General features: G+C 37.8%; 1 protein-coding gene across 1 annotated transcript in view; it reads right to left on the reverse strand.

Moving 5' to 3' along the window:
* The window catches only part of flrt2 (fibronectin leucine rich transmembrane protein 2), a 45,366-nt gene extending 43,145 nt beyond the window's left edge, over nt 1-2,221 (reverse strand). Inside the window, exon 1 of the mRNA XM_048208505.1 lies at nt 1,776-2,221. The gene's annotated coding sequence lies outside the window, so the exon portion shown is untranslated. The remainder of the gene's footprint in view (nt 1-1,775) is intronic.
* Nucleotides 2,222-24,063: the final 21,842 nt, after the last annotated feature.

Below are 24,063 nucleotides of genomic sequence, written 5' to 3' on the forward strand. Positions count from 1 at the left end.
CTGCTACACCAGCTGATTAAAAGTCATTAAGAAAAATGGCTAGAAAAGTAAAGTTCATTCTAAGGGAAACTCAAGCAAAGCCCATCAGTATCCAAGTATGTTTTGAGATCAATGTTCAGTCCTGCACTATAAAAAATATATTTTCATGATTTATCACAACATTTTTTTTTTTCTTTTGTCAAATCAACTTAGATAATTAATGTGGTTCAGATAACAAAATATTTTGAGTTTCTGTTGATCAAACCAATCACCATTGTATTAACTCAATTTTTTTTAATTTCAATGAACTCAAAATTATAAAAGGCAACTTACTTTTTTAAGTTAAACCAACAATTATTTTTTTGCAGTCTGAAAACTTGAATTAGTAATCCAAAATAACTAAAGAAAGTAAGGTAGTATTTTAGTTTGGGGTCCAGTTCTCATGATTAACTAGTGCTTATTAACTTGCATACTACTCGCATATTGGCTGTTTATATTATTACTTATAAAGCACATATTGATGCCTTATTTTCCATGACAATATTCTAAATCCCTTAATACCCAGTACCTAAACCTAACCACTACAGCTACCTTATTAACTATTAATAAGCAGTAAATTAGGGGGTTATTGAGGCAAAAGTCATACTTAATAGTGAATATGTACCCTAAACTAAAGTGCGACTGAAAGTAAGTTTGTTTATTTATTTATTTATTTCACTCAAAATCCAGTAGAACCCATGTTGATAAAAAGCTTTTTTAGGTCAAAATCTGCAGAATTCTGTGGTATGGATTTGTGAGCTAAGAATGACCCCAAAATATTTAATAAACGTTCAAAGACTGGAGGATGTTTAGAACAAGGTGAATAACGGGTGTAAGTCTAGCAAATTTTCATTCATGCCTTATGGCAGATTCACATCACACGTTACATTTCACTTTATCAGTTGAGCTGATAGCAACACAGTCGCAATAACAAAAACGTCAGAATATAATGTTGGAGTGATGATCCCTGCAGTCTAGATTATCATATCAAGCATTAAACCTTGTTTCTAACTATTCTATTTTTGTCGTAGTTTTAAATAACATGTGACTCATCATATGCACTTTGCAGCATAGATAGAATGGCATCATAATAGTTTGTTTGTTAACTTGTTTTTCCTTGTCATTTGTGACTTTCCCTCACTGAATAACTTGCACTTTGCTGATGAATTGTGCAGCGCTTTAAAGTTACACCAGATGTGCGCTGAAACACTCCACGTGTAATTATTAGCAAAACTGATATTTTTGTTGCATTTTTTTAACTAGCATTTATTTTCCTCAAACTCTTGAAATCTTCATAATGTACTTACTCTGGTATTTAAGTTTCATCTCAGCTTTTTTAGAACTGTATCACACATTCTTACACACACACACAACACGAATAAACACTTGAGCAGGTTCACACATCACACACACGTATGTTATGTCCAAACAAGTGTTGGCTGGTAGAAAGCTTTACAGTATACAATAGTCAATGTTCTGGAAAAAAGACATGAAGATGGCTAAATAATTCATAAAAGTATATCCAGTTATCCAGCAATGAATTAAAATTTAAAAAGCCTGTCCACATGAACAGCATCAGATCACTCTGAATTTACGCAGTCCTGTCATAACCGTTTCCATGCTAACTTTTCATTCGCATGACATATTCCGTAATTGGCACAATTAGTTTTGATAATTCCGTTACGAAAGTCTCCAGTGCATCAGATAGATGTTTCTCTTTCAACCCAAGCTCAGATGTTTAAGCGAAAGCCACTTACTTCTACCGAAGCCTCTCGGTCTCAGCAGGTCAGAAGGGCAACGGGAGCCTTCTGGAATTACGTATGTTTTTGATACCGACTCCAGCAGGGGAGAGCGAAACTCCTGAGCTCAAAAGAAGAAGCTCCCACTGAGACGTGCGGCGTCGGTCCCGAGAATGAGGCTCATGAGCACAACGCACCTTTGTGTTTCCTTATGTTTTGGCTGCTTGTAACTTAACCCCTCAGGAGCCAAGTCTAGCGCTGTCTAACCTGTCTTTTGTTTCTACATTCCATCTCTCGCACTCTTTCTTTTCTTTTTCGCAGTTATTTTCTATGTCCACGCCTGTCGATGAGCTCACTGGGTCAGGCTCATGTTTCAGCCTCGAACAGGAATTCGGAGGGTAGGCAGATTCTGAAAATGAGCCCGAGAGACGACTCGAGGAGAAGGAGCAGGTCATGGGGTTGCGTCCCGCCGAACAAAGCAGGAGTTATGAGGGTGAGGGGTCAGGCATGCCGCAGGATGTCAGCGCTCAGGGAGAATTAACCAGCAAGGGGACAGTCGCAGTTCCCCCAGGCAATAGTCCTTCGAGGAATATATCAAAAACTGGATTGGGGTTAGATCATATACTATGTTGTGGTAGTGCAACACACTGTATATAAAACAACAATGCCATCTGATATCTTGTGTGTGTGTGTGGTGCCTATATCCAGCTGTGTGTTGCTGAGTAAAGAGCAAAATATAACTCAGGGTTGGTAAGGCCTTTCAACCCTTATGAGCTTTGGTGATATTTGATTTATGTTTGCGAGCTGGAATCCAATAAGCTGCTAACTGAGCACAACATGCTTTCGTTCATGATGCTTTATGATCCAGCGGCATGACGGGTCATAACCGAGTCTGCTCTTTAGAGAACAAAAGCTTTTCACACATCAAGAGATCTTCCTGTATCTGCTTGACGCATGACCGTGGAGAGAATGGCCTATGTGGACGATGCTATTATTGTTCTTTGAGTTGATTGTGTTTTTATGGGTTGACCAGCAAGAGATGAAATTCCGTGACGTCACAGAGCAAGCTATTATTATAAGCTAGTTATTAGAAAGTAGTGTCTACTGCTTATACTGAAGAAATAAAAAGGTTCTTTTTTATGCTTAATCAAACCTGTTTCAACTTTATTCAGTAGTTGAATTTATTGAACATGTGACTTGTTAATACATGCTCACTTTCACATAAGGTAACACTTCTAAAGCCTAAAAATTGTGGCATGTGAAAGTAAAAATAAGTAATTCAGCATTCCTATTGCTCAAACAATAGAGCATGATGCTGACAAGGTCATGGGTTTGATTCCCAGACAGTGCATGAACTGATAAAATATACCTTGGATGCAAGTTGCTTTGGATAAAAGTGTCTGCCGAACACTTAATTATTAATACATTTTTATTGCTTACATTTGTACAGAGCCCCTAAGGGGACATGGTGATGGAAAAATACCGACCCAGTCTTCTGTCACTTGGATCTTGGATTAAAGCAGATTTGTGAATTGATGAAATTTGTGTCAAATCCCGATCCACCAATCCTGATGGAATCTCCAACAATGTTTTTCTTTTTAAATGGTTAGTTCACTCCAAAATGAAAATTCTGTCCATAATTACTCACCCTCATGTCGTTCCGAACCCATAAGACTTCCGTACATCTTCAGAATACCAAATCCTTGATGACAGAATGCTGTGAGATTTTCTTCCATAGACTGCCTTTGCAACTGACACTTTGATGCTTCAAAAAGTTCATAAAGAGAATCTCAAACACTTCCGCAAAAGGTTTATTCTTGTGCATTATTTAGGTTAGGTTGAGTAACAGTAACACTTTATACTATGGTCTTTTAACTAGTTGCTTATTAGCATGCATATTACTAGAATATTGGCTATTTATTAGTACTTATTAAGCACATATAAATGCATTATTCTGCATGACCTTATTTTATATTATTAACCCTACCAATACCTAAACTTAACAACTACCTTACTAACTATTAAAATGCAGTAAATTAGGTGTTTATTGAGAGAAAAGTCATAGTTTGTGTTCCCTATACTAAAGTGTTACCGGTGTTGAGCTTCTGTTTATGACTAAACCCCTCAATTCATATGAATTATTTTTCCGATCTCTTTATGATCTTTTTGAAGTGTCAGTTGCAAAGGCAGTCTATGGAAGGAAATCTGACCGCATTCTGTCATCACAAAGATCTTCATTTGTGTTCTGAAGATGAACGAAAGTCTTACGAGTTTGGAACAAAATGAGGGTGAGTAATTAATGACATAATTTTCATTTTGTGATGAACCAACCCTTTAAGAGCAGGGATGTGCTGAGCATAGTAATTTCATCAATAATAATAAAACATTAAAGGGAACCAGTTATGTCTTGATTTTGTTTTTGATGTCATCTAGAATAGTTTTTTCATGTTTGAATGTTCAAACACATTATTTTTCACATTTTTTTTTACATTGTTTCAGCACCTCTCTTGCCAGTCTGTCAGTAACACTCTGTTTATTTCCTGTCTCTATGAAGCCCCTCCTTTCAAAGAGCGCAATGTGGTCTGATTGGTCGGCTGGACCAGTGTGTTGTGATTGGTCAGCCACTTTGAGTGTGTTTGGCGAATGTCACACCCCTTACCATAACCAAGAGTTTCAACAAACTACTGACACAACCCCCCACACCTTTTTTTTTTTTTTTTTTTTTTTTTTTTCTTGTACCTTGAGCAGGAATTATTTAAATAAGGGATGTTGTGACATGTATGTTCTCCGGAAGAGACTCAAGACTGCAATTGTTTCAGGGAGGTCGGAAACAGTGCTTCATGATATAGAAAATATTTGCTTTGTAACTTAGCAGACCTTTTTCATGCTCAAACAGCAATATTACACACACACACACAAAAGCTAAAAATGTTGAAGCATAATTGAAACCCGTTAATTTTGGCCAGGTCCAATTAAATCTTGTTGTGTTTGAAATAGTGGGTTCGTTGAAGTGGTCCTAGTGATTTTTTTCTTGGCTATTTTTTCTCATGCCTTCACCTGTCTAGCAGGAAGAGTGGCCTCTTTTAGTGACAGGAAATATCTGAGTGAGCACTTGAGGCAAAGATATCAGGAATCTCGATATCCACCCCCCTCCCTCATGGCAGTTTCACAAGTGCAATAGGCTAATCTCTCACACGGTTAGCGCTCTCATCTGAGGGAGTGCTTTTTCCCCCAGCCAGGAATGTGGAATGAGTCACCGGCAGAGCTGAACGAGAGTTCTATGATGGCTCACACGCACTCACACACATGGGCTGGTTCCCATGGGAACCCCATCGCAGTGAACAACTTGCTTTGTTTTGTTACATTTCCTGTAGCATCCTCACATGTCAATTATATTTTGAATTTGCACCATTGTAATCAGTAGTTTGTTTTGGGCAAAACAAAGTTCTGAACTGCTCAACCCATTATTACTTCTGAGACGGCAATACCTCTTTCAGCGCCCACATCATCTGTTGAATAAATTCAATGCAGCCTACTTGGCTGATTGTTTTTTCCTCATCCAAGATATCTGACCACACTGATTGGACGCTCACAAAGTTGGAACAGACATCAATTGTTGCCATGGCAGGAGGCAGTAAACAGGCTGGGAGGTCCGTCTCAGAAGAAAATAAACTGCTTTTAATTATACAGCTGCGTTTATCCGGCATCGGCTTAATCCTGCGGATAAAACTTGATTTATTTACAAATCTACAAATCTCTAAATAAAATGTATTTTTAGATGAATAATTAGATGCATAAAAAAAACAGCCATGGTTTCCTGATATTGTTGCAAATCTAGACTAAATTTTTTAAAATGTTGCATTTTCTTGTTGGTTCGGTTTTCTGAAATTTGTAAACAAAAGTGTGAGCAAACTGTCATTTTGAATGTTTGTGCACTGCTTGTATTCCAAGTTTAGTTTTTTTAGGCCTTTCCGAGTTTCAAGACAGATGTACTGTATGGCTCCGTGGGTTCTAATAATCACTATAATTTCTATTTACCACATTAAAGGGATAGTTCACCCAAAAATGAAAATTTGATGTTTATCTGCTTACCCCCCAGCGCATCCAAGATGTAGGTGTCTTTGTTTCGGCAGTAATGTCTCACACTCATTGAAGTATATGCGTGAGACATCACTGCCGCTGTCAGAGCGCGATCAGACCAAACGAATCGAGTGATGAATGCAGTTGGACATAGTGGTGTATTAGAGGTAAAAAATGATATAAAAACTGTTCGGTTTCTCACACAAACCGATCGTTTCGTGTCTAAGGCATCAAAGTGTCGTCACGAGCCGCAGGGTTTAATTTGGATTTGTCTGTCGTGTTTTATTTACTCTTATAGTCCAAGTTCCCGCTGACTTGCATTATACCACTGACAGACGGCAGCGGTTGCAGTTAAAAATCATCATTTGTGTTCTACTGAAGAAACAAAGACACCTACATCTTGGATGCGCTGGGGGTAAGCAGATAAACATCAAATTTTCATTTTTGGGTGAACTATCCCTTTAAGCACAAATAAAGGCCGCCGTTTCACAAGGAGCGACATGTTTTGAATTACAGTGATGTGCTGACCCATAGATTTTGTCTCCAAAGATATATCAGATATACTCATAGGGATATTGCATATAGATGTTGGTTGGTTCTTTGGTCCGACTGGATTGCATTCTCACTAAAAGTGATCTTTTCCAGAGTTCCTTCTGAACCGATTTTGAACTGCCTGAAACAAGTGGTCGCTAATTACATTCTTACTTCCTGCTTGAACCTTTGTATAAAATCTGCATAATTCCAGCCTATGGTCTTCATTTATTGTTTATTTTACTCTGCCCTCAAACACTGTAACTGAGACCTGGAAGAGTTTGTTCGTGTGGTCGACATGTCGAAAAGGCACAGCATTCTGAACTGCGAAAACAAATCTACTTTGCATGTACTTCCAAAGGATGAGGACTCGGAGCTCGAATTGATACAGTAAAACCGACTCTATCGTTACTGTTTATATCACTGTGTATCAAGCACTAAGGAAGCATTCGGAGCTGAAATTCAGATATGTTAATGGCCGTTTTGTTTCCGACACATGCCTTAATGCCAATTAAAAAAGGCTGGGCCATCTGACCAATCAGAGCAGAGTAGACCAATCAAAACAGACTGGACATTTCGGCTTCAATCACAGCAGAGTAGACCAATCACAACAGGGGCACGTTCAAGCTCAAACCGGATGCGCAATGCTTTGCAATGGTTTCCGGGTTGAACGACATGTTTCCTGGAAAAGGTGTACAATGGTGTGCAACGGGGTTTGAGATACGTTTTCTCTTGTTTGTCAAAAATGTCAGCCACGATCAGCAGCAACATGGATATTAACCACGTGGTATTAAAGAGAGAGCTCATACAATGGGTCCAAGTAAAGTCGTTTACAAATGTGTCCGCTGCAGCTCGGTATATGCAACAATTGAACATATATTAGAAGACATGTTTGTCATAAGAGTTTTAGGTCCCACTTTATATTAAGTGGCCTTAACTACTATGTACTTACATCAAAAAATAAGTACAATGTACTTATTGGGTTCATATTGAATTGCAAAACACTTTTGCTGCTATTGAGGTGGGGTACGGGTAAGGTTAGGGAAAGCTTTGGTGGTATGGGTAGGTTTAAGGGTAGGGGTAAGGGTTAAGGGATGTATCAGCAGTGTAATTATAAATGTAATTACAGAAATTAATTACACATGTAATTACATGCAGGTGTTTTTAAAATATAAGTACAATGTAAAAACTTGTATGTACACAATAAGTGCATTGTATCAAATGATTAATTTAAATGTAAGTACATAGTAGTTAAGGCCACTTAATATAAAGTGGGTCCGAGTTTTATAGTAAAAAAACAATCAATTCTTCAAAAAGAACACAAAGAATGGTCTTCTCAGCCGCCATAGTTGCAACTCTTGCGTCATCAGAACAGGGTGTTGAACGCACCACCGTTTCTGTTTAAAAAAGTTTTGCAACGTTTTGTCGGGGCTGAACACAGCCCTGACTAGGCATTCAGACCAATCACAACAGACTGGGCTGTCTGATCAGATAAGAGGTGATGCCGCAATGTATATTATGAGAAAAATAAAGTGTTTTTTGACCTTGGATGCACATAAACCTATTTTAGGAGACCTCCAAAACAAAATTAGTAACCTTTAAAGGTGCACTAGATTCAAAAATTGAATTTACCTCGGCATAGTTAAATAACAAGAGTTCAGTACATGGAAAAGACATACAGTGAGTCTCAAACTCTGTTGTTTCCTCCTTCTTATATAAATCTCATTTGTTTAAAAGACCTCCGAAGAACAGGCGAATCTCAACATAACACCGACTGTTACGTAACAGTTGGGGTGTACGCCCCCAATATTTGCATATGCCAGCCCATGATCGAGGCATTACACAAGGGCAGCCAGTATTAACGTCTGGATGTGCAGAACTGAATCAACACACTAGGTAAGCAAGCAAGAACAATAGCAAAAAATGGCAGATGGAGCAATAATAACTGACATGATCCATGATAACATGATATTTTTAGTGATATTTGTGAATTGTCTTTCTAAATGTTTCGTTAGCATGTTGCTAATGTACTGTTAAATGTGGTTAAAGTTACCATCGTTTCTTACTGTATTCACGGAGACAAGAGCCGTCACTATTTTCATTTTTAAACACTTGTAGCCTGTATAATTCATAAACACATCTTCATTCTTTATAAATCTCTCCAACAGTGTAGCATTAGCCGTTAGCCACAGAGAATAGCCTCAAACTCATTCAGAATCAATGTAAACATGAAAACAAACACTGTACTTACGCGATTAGGCATGCTGCATGACGAACACTTTGTAAAGATCCATTTTTAGGGTTATATTAGCTGTTTGAACTTTTTTTTATGTTGTTTAAGGCAAGCGCGAGCTCTTGGGGCGTGGAGCAAGGGATTTAAAGGGCCACACACCCTGAATCGGCTCATTTCTAATTATGCCAAAATAGGCAGTTAAAAAAATGAATTAAAAAAAATCTATGGGGTATTTTGAGCTGAAACTTCACAGACACATTCAGGGGACACCTTAGACTTATATTAAATCTTTTAAAAAAAAGTTCTAGGGCACCTTAAAATAACATATAGGGGTACTTTAAGTGATAGTATTAATAAATGAGAGAGAAAAAAGAATAATAATAAAACTATGAATATAAAAATTAAGCCACACAACTGTGTATAAACAGTGGTGAGCTGCTGATGGCAAACAGCTCTGAATAAATTGGCTTAATTTACACATGAAAGAAAATATCCAAGCACCTTTTTTTCATCACTCTACTCAGAAAACACAAGCTGGGCTGTGGTGGAAATAGTGAATGAAAGCTGCAATTTCTGGAGCAAACTACTCCTTCTCTTTCTGCTGTTTTGAGTCCTAAATGAAAAACATATTTGGAGAAACCTCAGTAACTCTCTTGCTGTGAGCCCATGGCCCTGTCTTATATGTTAGCACAAGCCTGTGCGTTGAATGGCTGGGTAATTACATCATTTGGAAGTGGCGTGAAAGCACTTTACAAGACGATGTAACTGAAATGCTTTATTGCTTTCAGAACGGCCAATTAAAAGACAACACCTGGACCACAGAGGGGCAATAAAATGGCCGCTTCTTCCAAACGAGGGAAAGCAGCATGCTTTTGTGTTGAAAGAAACTATGGGAGCTTGTTTTTCCTTCCAGCTTCTTTTTTATTCACTTTTCTACTCTGAACGTGGCCGACAATACAGCCTCACATTTGCACACGTGGACCTTAAGTCACCCGTCTGACGTGGACGTAACAGAATTAATAAAACTCATTTCCTACGGAGGACATATGGCCTGGGTACAACGTAAACTTGTTCAGGGCACACTGCTGAAAAGGAAAACAGCTCTTCTTATACCTCTTCTGTCCACACCCGAACCTTTCGCTCTTTTTCTGTCGTTGCTTTGCTGTACAGTTTCCTTGTGTAACAGGAATTACATTCATCAGATTAAACAGGAGCCTGCATTCATTCACCCAACCATAAACTACCCAGACAGGGTTTGAAATAAGGCATAGTGATACAACGATAACGTGGATACACTGACTTGTGTTCGCACACACACGTCCTTCCCTCTGCATGCCTTCTTTTGAGAGATCTATTCAGCGTGTGGAAGTCGGGGATCATCATGCTAATAAGACAGAGTCAGAACAGCTACTGTGTTAATAAAATCCTGCTGCTACAGATTCAGACTTTAAAAAAGCCTCTCGCCACCCACAGCGCTGAATTAAGAGAGAGAAGAAATGACAAGAGTAAATCCTGTCGAGTTAAATGAGTTAAACGAAATCTTTTACAATTTTTTTTAGGATGTTAACATACTTGAGTCTTCTTTTAAAGAACCAAACTCAGGCATCTTGTTCCCTGTTTTCTCTCTCGCTCTCGCTCTCTGGTATTAAAATCATTAAGGAGTGATTCAATCAACAAATGCTCAGTATCAAATGTGTATGTATGAATGATGTAGGGACTTTTCTGCTTTTAAGACTGTTATTTTATTTTTTTTTATTTTTTAAAGCCACGCATAATTGGAGACTGTCCTCCAAAAAAACGACCCTATAAATTATTTTTCAAGCACCTTATTATGACCTATATTTACGTTTTAAAGTCATGCGTCCTCTAGCTAGCGTAAAAATAAATATAGCTGCGAGCAGCGATGGCGGGCCCAAGCCCGGTGGCACCGCCACCCCGGTGGCTTCAGGGCAACTGTGCACAGCGGGCAATAGGCACTTAAAACGGTTAAACATCAAAGGACTATGTCAAATTCACTCCACATTTACTGCACTACAAGGTGCCACTATAGAGCCCCTCCTCCCTGCCCATTTTCAAAGGATTACATGTGCCAAGTTTTAACATTATTCTGATGAATTTTGAAGCAAATCAGGTAAAAATAAGAGGGTGATCTCAATGTATGCTGAAAGTGACACATTTTCTGCTTCCAGTTGGTGGCGCTATTACTTTGAATCACAATAGTCACATCCATGTGATCAGCCTTGTACAACGAAGACTAAGCCGAAGTTTCATCAAAATCAATTAATGTATGCAGAAGTTATAACACTTTGTTTCCCTTTTCTTGCCATAAATTCGTTGCCTCGCCACGGCCAAACCGTTTGAGATATCCAAAATCCGTTTGCAATTAAACAACTTCAATGTGTTAGCAACAAGTTAAAAAAAGTTTGGTGTAAATTGGATAAACCCTGTAGGAGCAGTAGTATAAAATTCATAGCCTGTTTTTTCAAAAAATTAACATTCAAACCAAAATAGCTGACTTCCTGTTGGTCGGAGCTAATGAATGTAAATTAGAAAATTGTCCGGCTTGATGAGAACAATATGTGTACCGAGTTTGGTGATTGTAGGAAAAACTAACCCCCCCACTTTTGTCAAAAGGTGGCGCTACTGAGCCCCTCCACCACGCCCATTTCTATGGCTTTGTCCATGTCTACTGGTTGACAATATTGATGTGTGTGTCGAGTTTCATGCAATTTGAAGCATGTTAAGAGCCTCAAAAACACTCAAGAATATTATTACAGTTTGACCTGTTGCCATGGCAACAATATTTCAAATATCAAAAATCCTGTCATAGGTCTACATCTGCTGTGTATTGACATTACACTGATGAAGTTTGAAGCAAATCAGGTAAAAATAAGAGGGTGATCTCAAAACATTTCAAAAAGTGATACACTTCCTGCTGCCAGTTGGTGGCGCTATAACTTTGACTCACAATAGTCACATCCATGTGATCAGACTCCTATAACGAACACACTCGTGAAGTTTCATAAAGATCAATATATGTATGCAGACGTTATAACACATTTCCTGTTTCCTTTTTCTCGCCATAAATTCGTTGCCTCGCCACGGCCAAACCGTTCGAGATATCAAAAATCCCCTGGCAATTTTTAATCATCAGTGTCTTGACTTCATGCTGACCGAGTTTGGTGGCGATCGGATTAATCGTCTAGGAGGAGTATATCAAATTCCAGAGCATGCGTTTTTCAAACAACCCTTAATAGCTGACTTCCTGTTGGCGTGGTGTTTAACTTAGAGCACGAAAGTTGTTCGGCCCGATGAGGTCTATATGTGTACTGAGTTTCATACTAATACGTGCAAGCGTGTTTAATATATGGACCAAATTTTCAGACTTTTTTCAAGGGGGCGCTGTCGAGCCCCCCTGCCACGCCCGGGTACCAGCCTCTCCGGCGTCCTAATGGCCGCGGATTCCAATGTGTGTGCCAATTTTCAAGAGTTTTTGAGCATGTTAAGGCCCCCAAAAAGCCCCGGAAGACGGAAAAAAAATAAAAAAAAAAAAAAAAAAAAATAATAATAATCCTTAGAAGAACAAGAGGGCCCTGCGCGAATTTTCGCTTGGGCCCTAATGACAGTGTCGTGTTACGTCTGTTGTCATGAAATAACGTATGACCGCCGTTAACAATCAAAATGCGTGTTCATTTAAATGCAATGTGTGGACTTTTTACACGGTCCCTTACCCGCCATTTGTCCTATTTCCATTTAGCAAAACAACTACACCTACCCCAACCCTAAACCTACGCTTAGTGATTTATAATGCATATACACTTTATGAGCTTTATGTGTTCCATGGGATCGAACTTACGATCGCATGATCACATGATTGCATATTGTTGGATATTGCAATGCTCTACCAATTGAGCTACGCAAAACCCGAAATATGACGCAGATAAAAGGATACAATGCATTAAAATGAAAGTGTCCTGTTGTTGATAGGGGCGCAACTTTAGTAAACGCCCCTGTGGGTCGTATTTCAGGGACGTGGCAAACAACCCATGGGCGTATTGGTTGGAAGATATGTTGTTTATGGCAATTTTTAAAACCCCATAAATAAACAACCACCTAACTAACTAAAACTAACTAACTGCATAATTAAAACTACAAACTCTACATAATCATTCAGAAAGTTTGGGTCACATGGGCAAACCCAACCGCTGGGTTGAATTCTTAAATTACATTTTTAAAGGGTTAGTTCACCCAAAAATAAAATTTCTGTCATTAATTACTCACCCTCATGTCGTTCCAAACCCGTAAGACCTTTGTTCATCTTCAAAACACAAATTAAGATATTTTTGATAATCTGCAAGGTATCTTGACTCCTCCATAGACAGCAATTTAACCACCACTTTCAAGGTCCATAAAGGTCCTAAAGACATTGTTAAAGTAGTCCACGTAACTGCAAGCGTTCAACGTTAATTTTATGAAGTGACAAGAATACTTTTCATGTGCAAAAACAAAATAAAAATAATGACTTTATTCAACAATATCTGCTTTTATGTGCCATTCTCATATGCTGTTTACTTTCAGTGCTTCCAGGTTCTACGTCAGAACAGAACTTTTTTGGGGGTGAACTAACCCTTTAACTCAATGGTTGGGTTTGTCCATATTTGTCCCAAATTTGGGTTGAAACAACCCAGCATTTTTTAGAGTGTACACATACACATACACATACACATGCACACATACATACACACACATGCATACATTTATACATAATAGCACATAAATATTTCCATGTCTGAAGAAATTTAAATTGTATACTAAAATAGTATGTGTGATATAAAAACATGTTGTTTCCAAAAATGTATTTTACGTTTACATTGTCACTGTACTTAAAGCAAAAAGTATTAAAGTGTAAAAAAATAGATTAAAATATATAAAAATCTGTTAAAAATAAGCAAAATAATTGTGATTTACTTTCATGATTTTAACCAGTGTTTTGAAACTTGAATGAATAAATGAGGGGGGGGGGGGGGGGGGGGGGGTTGTCTTTTATATTTATATCATATTTAAGCAATTTGACTTCAAAAAATGATATTTAGGTCAGAAAAAATAAATAAATAAAATAAACTTATTGGACAAGTTAATTTCTGTCACTGCTGTGAACTAACCGTTAAACAGAATATGAAGAATGTCAAAAGCTTTTGGAGTAAGCAGCACTGTAACAATAAATATACCAGACAATTTTGAGATTTTAACTAGAATATTATATTAAATGTTCTTTTTAAATGATTATTCTTCTTGGTATTAATATATTATTAGAATATTAGTGATTTTTTTTTTTTTTTTTTTTCTCATCACTTCTCACTGCTTTAAACCCCTTTAAGCTTCTATTGTCATGGAAAACTGAAGGAAGACCTTTGAGCTTGAGACGCTTCAACTAGATGTGAAAACACCCTAAAAAAGGCATAAAGTTCATTGTCAGCTTCAGTTTCATTGAGCATTGCTCTGAGTACAATTAAATCTAGTCAATTTAAAACCTCTTCATACTAGAGTACACCACAAATCATCTTTATTTGATTTAAAACTCTCCCTGTTGGGGTATTGATTCAATCCTTCCGTCTCCATAAATAAGCCACGTTGCCTGTATGGAGAGGCCAGCAGGTCTGCTCTCCACCTGTGGATGCCAAGGCTGCATCGGATCTAAATGGCATCCATTTGAGTCACTGAAATATTTATAGATGCTCCCGGCCCCGGGGAGAGTGGATTGTGTGTCTAAAACTGGTATAGTAACACTGCAGCTTTGTCTCTATGGGCACAGACGGGCGATACAGTGAATTAATAACGCCATTGACCTTTCCATGGCTCCCATCTATTTAGAGAATCTGATATTTGTTAATGTAATAAAAACTGTGGAAATATAAAGAGGAAAGAGAGGGACCATTCACAAAATATGATGACAAGCATGTCCCTTGACTTTTGAGTCATGAAAAAACATTTCAAATATTTAAGAAACCTTGTATTAAAGGCGTAATTCCATAATCTAACATTTCATTGAATACAATGTAACATGGAATGGTTTGACTCTATATTCTTTTGCACATGAGAAAAAAATCAAGTGCTTCCTGTGCTTGAAATGTCCCCTTCAACTGGTGTGCTACTTCTATGATATTTATAGTAATTATTCACTCTAAAAAACAACCCAAGCTGGTTTGAAAGTGGACAAACCCAACGACTGGGTCTGGGACTGGGTTACATGTTTGCCCAATGTCCTGAGCAGTTTTAACCCAACTGTTGTTTAAAAATTACTATATGGCTGGCTTAAAATGAACAAAAATTAAGTTGGACATGAAAAATCTGACGCATAATTACTGGAGGCAACAATAATAATCGAAAGGTGAACATTTAACAAGCTATTTTATAAATGTTTATTGTTTAATTACAACTTCAATTTCAGAAATGTTGGGACGTTTGTTTTAAATTTGAATAAAATAAAAACTAAAAGACTTTCAAATCTCATGAGCCAATATTTTATTCACAATAGAACATAGATAACATAACAAATGTTTAAACTAAGAAATTTTACACTTTTATCCACTAAATGAGCTCATTTGAAATTTGATGCCTGCTACAGGTCTCAAAAAAGTTGGTACGGGGGAGAAATCTCTGTGCATAAGGGACAAGGCCAAAGACCATTGGTGCCCGTGGTCTTCGGACCCTCAGACGACACTGCATCACTCATTGGCATGATTGTGTCAATGACATGGGCCCAGGAATACTTCCAGAAACCACTGCCGGTAAACACAATCCACCGTACCATCTGCAGATGCCAACTAAAGCTCTATCATGCAAAAAGGAAGCCATATGTGAACATGGTCCAGAAGCTCCGTTGTGTACTGTGGGCCAAGGCTCATTTAAAATGGGCTGTTTCAAAGTGGAAAAGTGTTTTATGGTCAGATGAGTCCAAATTTGACATTCTTGTTGGAAATCATGGATGCCGGACTACCTGTAGCAGGCATCAAATTTGAAATTAAATTGAATTTTTTTTTTTTTTGCATAAAATTGTAAAATTTCTCAGTTTAAACATTTGTTATGTTATCTATGTTCTATTGTGAATAAAATATTGGCTCATGTGATTTGAAAGTCTTTTAGTTTTCATTTAATTAAAATTTTAAAAATGTCCCAACATTTCCGGAATTTGGGGTGTGTATTCGTTAAACTCGTTAATAAATGTTAATTTCCAACATTTTTGGAAGTTTTTTTGAGTTCATTTTAAGCAAGCAATACAGTAATTTTTAAACAATAGTTGAGTTAAATAAAGCTACCCAGCAGGTTGTGCAATCATTTAACCCAACTGATGGGGTAAAACAATCCAATGGCTGCGTTTCTCCATTTTCAACCCAGTATTCCCTTTATTCCCCTTTGTATTTAATATATTTAAACAACAGAGGAAAAATAAAAGATACATACATATATATACATGCATACATACATACATACATACATGAAAGTAAATTTAATAATACAATTAATTTAATTTAAATAAATTTAATTGAATGTGCTTTTGTCAGCTTTTATGACTGAAGCGAAAACTTTCTTTTAAGTTGCAAAGTAGCAAATCTGCTTAAATTCTGTTCATTGTCCTCCAGTATCTTTTCTCATCTTGCTTAGTGTGTATATGCAAAGAAGAAAACATATTAGGAAAGTCCCTTTTGTTCTGTTATTATCTTTGACTATTGGAATTTGTTTCCTCCAGGTCACCTGATCTGGTTCAGGTGTGTAAGCTGATCTAGTTTCCCACCCTTTATCTTCCTCTACAAGAGAGCCCTGCAGATACTCTGCATTTTGCCACACAAACTTCTTTCATAATTATAGACCCATGTATTCTCACAAAAATCCTGTATATGTGTCGACTTAGGGCAGAAAACATTATCTAAAGGCCAACACATTGCAAGTACACAATCTTGTAGACAGGACAAAAAAAAAAAAAAAAAAAAAAAAGTCTTGCATTCCCATACTTGCATGGTTTGGCCTTAAGTAATACCTTACAAAGAATTGTGGTGTCCCTCAGGTCTCTGTCTGTGGAGCGGAGATGACTCATGATGGTTTAATATGATCACTTAATCACAAACCGGCCTCATTCTGATCTACCTGTGCATGGCTTTAACAACTATTACATAAGACAACCTATATCATCTGCACTTCCTGTCGGCCTTCAGCTCCATGCTCCAATGTAGCAGCTCTCATGGCCTCCTGCTGCTCCTAATGGATGCTGGCAAACTTTATTGCAGTTGAATGGGTCTGGGGTTCCTTTTTGTCTTTCTTTGAACAAAAGAGCTGTTCACAAATGGCTTTGCCAAACCCCTGCGTGTTTATTAACTCTGGAGCAGACTGAGTTTTCCACTACCTGGAACTTCCAGAGTTAATCCTGTGTAAACACACCATGATTATAGAAACTCCTCGATACACCATTTACACACTCCATGCCCTAGTTTTTCTCTCTTAGAAGGGAATTCTCCAGAAGGAATTGTGTAAGTTAATAGATTTTTTGCATGTGTTGTTTTAGCACCAGAATCATTCTGGAATTAGGCAAATTAGGTAATAATACAAACACGGCTGATCTAGTTTCCACCCTTTATCTTCCTTTCCAAGAGAGCCCAGCAGATGCTCTGTATTTTGCCAGACAAACTTCTACATACATTTTAAAATCATACTTGTAAATATGCACGACCATTTAAAAGTTTGGGGTCAGTAGGATGTTATTTATTTATTTGTTTTACATTTTTACTTTTACTTTTAAGATAACTTTAAGCTCAATTGTATTCAACATCGATAATGACAAAAGTTTGTTGATTATCAAATTATAATATTAGAATGATTTCTGAAGGATCATGTGACACTCAACACTGGAGTAATGATGCTGATACAATAGAGAACAGTTATATTAGAACGGGGTCAGCGCATGCTGACGCGCACAGTGCGCAAAAGTCGCCAACTTTCTGCAGAGTCAATAGCTACAGACCTCCAAACTTCGTGTGGCCTTCAGATTAGCTCAAGAACAGTATGTAGAGAGCTTCATAGAATGGGTTTCCATGGCTGAGCAGCTGCATCCAAGCATTACATCACCAAGTGCAATGCAAAGCATCAGATGCAGTGGTGTAAAGCACGCCGCCACTGGACTCTAGAGCAGTGGAGACGTGTTCTCTGGAGTGACGAATCACACACTGACAATCCGATGGACGAGTCTGGGTTTGGCGGTTGCCAGGAGAACGGTACTTAACTGCATTGTGTCAAGTGTAAAGTTTGGTGGAGGAGGGATTATGGTGTGGGGTTGTTTTTCAGGGGTTGGGCTTGGCCCCTTAGTTCCAGTGAAAGGAACTCTTAATGCTTCAGCATGACATTTTGGACAATTTCATGCTCCCAACTTTGTGGGAACAGTTTAGGGATGGCCCCTTCTTTTTCCAAGGAAAACCAAACAGCCTATCAGCACAAAGACCTCATACCAACATACCGACTGGGGCATCTTGCAGTCCTTGAGTCGACCATGAACTCCACTCTATACAAAAGTATTCTAGAATGAAATGTGAGGATTTCTGTCCGACAGCTAAAGTTTGGTCGAAATTGGGTCTTGCAACAGAACAATGATCCAAATCACACCAGCAAATCTACAACAAAATGACTGAAAAAGAAAAGAATTAAGGTGTTGCAATGGCCCAGGCAAAGTCCAGACCTCAACACAATTGAAATGATGTGGTGGGACTTTAAGAAAGCTGTGCATAAACAGATGCCCACAAACCTCAATGAACTGACGCAACATTGTAAAGAAGAGTGATCCAAAATTCCTCCAAAATTATGTGAGAGACTGACAAATTATTAGGTACATTGATTTTCTGATCATATTTTTGTTTTCCAGGCACCTCTTAACAATTCCAAACCACAATAATCTTAATAACTACTATTAATTTTGTTTTTTGTCATTTATAAGTGATATATAATTGTTCATAAAGGCTGGAAATGAAACACGCCTTATATTCAGGTGTGCATAATTATTAGGTTTGTTTTCTTTTACAGATAAAATGAGCCAAAAAAGACATTTAACTCAAACTGAAAAGTCAAAAATTATTAAATGCTCATGAGAAGGATGCAGTACTAATGCAATGTTAGAAATTGCAGTTAAGGCATGACAATTGGACAGCAAAATGCTCATTGGGTCAGCAGGGTCAGACAAAAACAGGTAGAGAAGAAAAGACACATGTTAACTGCAAAATAATTAAGAATTAAGGTGAAGAATTAAGCGTGAAACCATCAGGAACCCTTTAGTCTCCTGCGCCACCATTTTCTAGAATTGCAACCTGCCTGGAGTCTCCAGAAGTGCAAGGTGTCAAGATCTCAGAGACTTAGGTTAAGAATGATCTTCCAGAATCTGGCAGTACGTTTTGGGAGTTCATTTTTAGTCCATCTCCTACCCTGAAGTCTGTTTTGTAGAGATGGACTAAAAATGAACTCCCAAAACTTACTGCCAGATTCTGGAAAATATGTTCTTCAAACAGCTGTACAAGAGTATGTGGTGCTTTTCCTTCAAAAGTCACTTTTAATCTGTCTGTGTATAAAGCCTATTAAAAACAGTCTTCATGTATTTCACAACACTTCAGCTTGTGATTCTTATTGGGGGTCAATTTTTAGGATTCTTTACCTAACCTAAGTCTCTGAGATCGTGACACATAAAAGTGGCTCTACAAGCAATTGACCCTTCGCCGGGAGTTTGATTGACAAGCGATCTAACCAATCAGAATGCCGAATCCGCCATTTTGTCCGACAAAGCAGTCAATAGTTAGAAGATTAACCTCGGTGGAGTTAAACTTGAAAAAATTGTGTATTGACGACTTTCCGCATTTGAAACAACATTCATTCTTATGCCACACATTCATGTTTATTTGATGCTATAAATGGACTAGTAGGAAGAGATAATTGGTTTAAGAGCCTCTTGAGCTGATGCGATCTGTCACGGTCATGATCACGACACATTAAAGAGCCACAAAACGTTTTTTATTGTTTGAATTTCTTAAAAAAAAACTACACAGTTTGACAGCTGGGACTTTGTTTAATATCATAAGTAACCTGCTCTGTCTCGTCTATCGACGTGTTGTCAGTGTCCTCTTTGCTCCGCAATGTATTTTTCATTGTGTGTGGCATGACAGCGCCACAGCTTGTCGGACAAAGCAACAGTAACTATGGGGGGCGGGTCTTTGCGAAGGGTCAGTTGAGTCACCCATGGCTTCTCTATTTTGGCTTTATTTTGACATGGTATAATATGTCATGTGTTGTTGTTCATTTAAAGTTGTATTTACCTAATTTTAAGACCTGCTAATGACCAGTTGATGTCCTGATACGTATAACCATAAAATTCAATAGGGTGTCCTTTTTTTTTTTTTTTTTTATACATTTTACAGTGTAATTAACTTGCTTAGACATCAAGTTGTGGTGCACATATTAAAAGCTGATCCTATCACAAACACACATCAGAATACTCCTGACTTAATTTGGGGGATTCTAAAATTGAACTATAAAGTATACCCATATAATGTTAGATGTGCATTCCATCCTATGCTTTCACATTTGGCAAGGCGCCAGTGTTTAGATATGCTCTAAATGCAATGTTTTCATTGAGGGGACTCTTCTCCCTCCCTCCCTCACTCCCTCCCTGACACTTAGGGAGATGGCCAGCTGTTGAATTCATCAGAATGTTCCCCTACTCTGTTTTTTCATGGCATGTGAAGTGGATGACTGGGCATCCGGCTGACTACATACTGCCGGTCGGTCAGTTGGTCAGTCTGTCGTCCGTCTGTCTATTTATTTGGACAATGATTCCGAGGCGGCACATACAGAACTATAAACTCTCAAATTAGATGTCAAACAATATCATGGCATCTAAATAGAATGGCTTTTTAAGAGCAGACTTCTCTAAAACACCAGTAATTGCTGTATCTCTCTAGCACCCACCTATAATTTTGATTCTGCACTGAGGTATATAATTTATCTGCCTGAAATACCAAATTCAGTTCTAATGTTCAGGTAGTTCTCCATTACTTTGTCAGAACAAATCTATATCTAAACCCTAAACTTGTCTAATGACTCTTATTTTCACAGTGGACAAAAATACTTTTCTTATAGAATCAAGTACGTTATATTTTGGTGTCTGACACTTTTTCATGATTGTCTCAGATCTCTGGAGCACAAATCTTCATTCTTCAATAAGAGTATGCACCAATGCCAATTTATCATTACTGTTGGACTGTAAGTTCAAGAACTGCATATATGAGAGTAAAAAATGATTTTTTGAAGTTGTAAATTCAATATGTTACTTGCAGATTCTTTGTGAAAGACTAATTTCTGTTAGAATCACAGTTAGAATCACGTTTCACAGTTAGAATCACTCCGCTGTCAGCATTCTCACAGCGAGTGTCATGGCGGACGAGCAAACCCACCATATTTGTATACAATCCGAATTCCGGAAATGTTGAGACGTTTTTTTTAAATTTGAATAAAATGAAAAGCAAGACATTTTTAAAACCAATTTAGTTAATTAGCAACTAATTAAGTTAATTGATATCAGGTCTGTAACATGATTAGCTATAAAAGGGATGTCTTAGAGAGGCAAAGTCTCTCAGAAGTAAAGATGGGCAGAGGCTCTCCAATCTGTGAAAGAATGCGTAAAAAGATTGTGGAATACTTTAAAAACTATGTTCCTCAATGTCAAATTGCAAAGGCTTTCCAAATCTCATCAACTACAGTGCATAACATCATCAAAAGATTCAGAGAAACTGTAGAAATCTCTGTGCGTAAGGGACAAGGTCAAAGACCTTCATTGGATGCCTGTGGTCTTCAGGCCCTCAGACGACACTGCATCACTCTTCAGCATGATTGTGTTAATGACAATGACTTCTGCCCAGGAATACATCCAGAAACTACTGTCAGTAAACACAATCCTCTGTACCATCTGCAGATGCCAACTAAAACTCTATAGTGCAAAAAGGAAGCCATATGTGAATGTGGTCCAGAAGCGCTGTCGTGTCCTGTGAGTCAAGGCTGTTTCAAAGTGGAAAAGTGTTCTATGGTCAAATGAGTCCAAATTTGACATTCATGTTGGAAATCACGGATGCATATGGTATTTGCAGCTTGCATGTTTTGGAAGGCACTATGAATGCTGAAAGTTATGTAAAGGTTTTAGAGCAACAAATGCTTCCCTTCAGACAATGTCTATTTCAGGGAAGGCCTTGTATATTTCAGCAGGACAATTCAAAACCACATACTGCAGCTATTACAACAGCATGGCTTCGTCATAGAAGAGTCCTGAATTGGCCTGCCTGCAGTCCAGATCTTTCACCTATAGAAAACATTTGGTGCATCATTAAACGAAAAATACGTCAAAAGACAACAACAAACTCTTTAGCAGCTGGAAACCAATATCAGGCAAGAATGGGACCAAATTCTAATACCAAAACTCTAGAAACTCATAACCTCAACGCCTAGACGTCTTCAAACTGTTTTCAAAAGAAGAGGACATGCTACACCATGGTAAACATGCCCCCATCCCAACTATTTTGATACCTGTAGCAGGCATCAAATTTGAAATGAGCTCATTTTGTGTATAAAATTGTAAAATTTCTGTAAACCTTTGTTATATTGTCTGTGTTCTATTGTGAATAGAATATTGGCTCATGGTGTGAAAGTCTTTGTTTTCATTTTATTAAAAAAAAAAAAAAAAAGCCTAACATTTCCATAATTCAGCCATTAGTTGGCGGCAAAGAGTGTGTGAGTCAGTCGCAAAAACGTTCATATTGAAATGGACTAAAACAAGGAAACAAGGACGTTGTTTTTACTTTAAACAACATCTTACGAGATGCAACTGACAAATGCATTGACTAGCGCTGTCATTGGAGTGATGAAAGTCTGATATTAAAAGGATAAAGACAAAGATTGCTTTCCTCAGTGGACATTCAAACTGATTTTGTGATTATGAATATGCGATTTACCTGAAGAATATCAGCTAGATGCAGGTAATATGCTCCCTCAGGCGATCTCTCTCTCATATTACTCTCTCATATTCTCTACATATTACAATGAGTTTCAATAAAGCGACTCATATACTCTCTCTCTCATATACTCTACATATTACAATGAGTTTCAATGAAGCGACTCAACGTTCCTTCATTTCTAGAGTTTTTTTTAGAATTAGTAACAGAGGCTTGGGCTCAACTGTTAAACTGTCAACTTGAGATTTGAATTTGTGGCGGAAGGAAGTAGTTCCTCACAAAAGAGGGTTTTTAAAGACAATCTGTTGGTGTTTCTTATTTTTTTTTATTTACTTTTGAACTGTTGTCTAAGCAAAATATCACACTTATAGCCATGTGACATGGCTGTATATCGGCCGTAGGCTCAAGGCTGCAGGCCAATTGCCATAGGTAATCACAGTGTTGGGGTTCAAAAGGTACCTTAAAAGTATTCCATACAACTTCAGTGATTTAATCCAAGTCTTGTATAGCGATGAAGAACGGAGCAAAAGTTAAGTGGTTATTCTGTTTTGTACCTTTAATGTCTAAAGCCCACAGTGATGTTCATGGTGTGAAGGAAGAGTATCATGTAGCTTGTTTAATTATCTCAATCAGGTCCATTAAGCTTCATCAGAACAAGCATACATTATATTTCATGACGCTCTCGTCTGCAGTCATTATCGGCCTGTTGGACACGGATGGTTTGTTCCGTCTTTTTCTCTTATTTCTGTTTCTGGCAGATCCTCATTACCGGAATATGACATGGTGTGCTTTGACGTCTTCAGAGGGTTTCCAGGAACTTGCCTCTCGTAAGTCCATGAAGAGAATAAGGAGAGCTGATTATACACTCTACGGGGGATGATGTAATGATAGGCCATCAAACTGGGACAATGGGATCATGATTAGCCTTCCGATTAAGGCAATTTAAATTTTAATAAACTAACGTCTCTCTTGACAGGTGACCATTTTGAAAGAGGCAACGCTGATGGGTTTAATGAACGTGGTAGAAGTTATTTTTGTAAAACAAAACAGGAAAATAAGAAAGAAAAAAAAGGAAGAAAGGAAAATATTTCCATTTGACTTCAGTAACTGACCCTATCTCTGTTCCGTCCTCCTTATTGGAGATAAGGTATATCATATTCCCCCTGTGGATTTGTAAGTTCATGTGTGTCTTTTTGCCCCCGCACACCTTTTATGAATGACTCGGTTTCCTTTGGAATAGACATATAATATGTTTTAGTTTTAGAGGTCACAGGTTGAGGACTTATCTCAATGTGCCATGCTGAAAGACCTGACAGTTTCAGCTGTTTTGAAGAGTGCCTTTTGTCTTCAGATAGCAGGGAATATTTAAAGCCAGCCGAGATATTCCGCTTTGGGTGCTTTTACCTCTCAAATGTTGTAGCATATTTCAGTAATTGGC

This window comes from Megalobrama amblycephala, linkage group LG11, assembly GCF_018812025.1.
Source record: "Megalobrama amblycephala isolate DHTTF-2021 linkage group LG11, ASM1881202v1, whole genome shotgun sequence".
Classification (NCBI taxonomy): Eukaryota; Metazoa; Chordata; class Actinopteri; order Cypriniformes; family Xenocyprididae; genus Megalobrama; species Megalobrama amblycephala.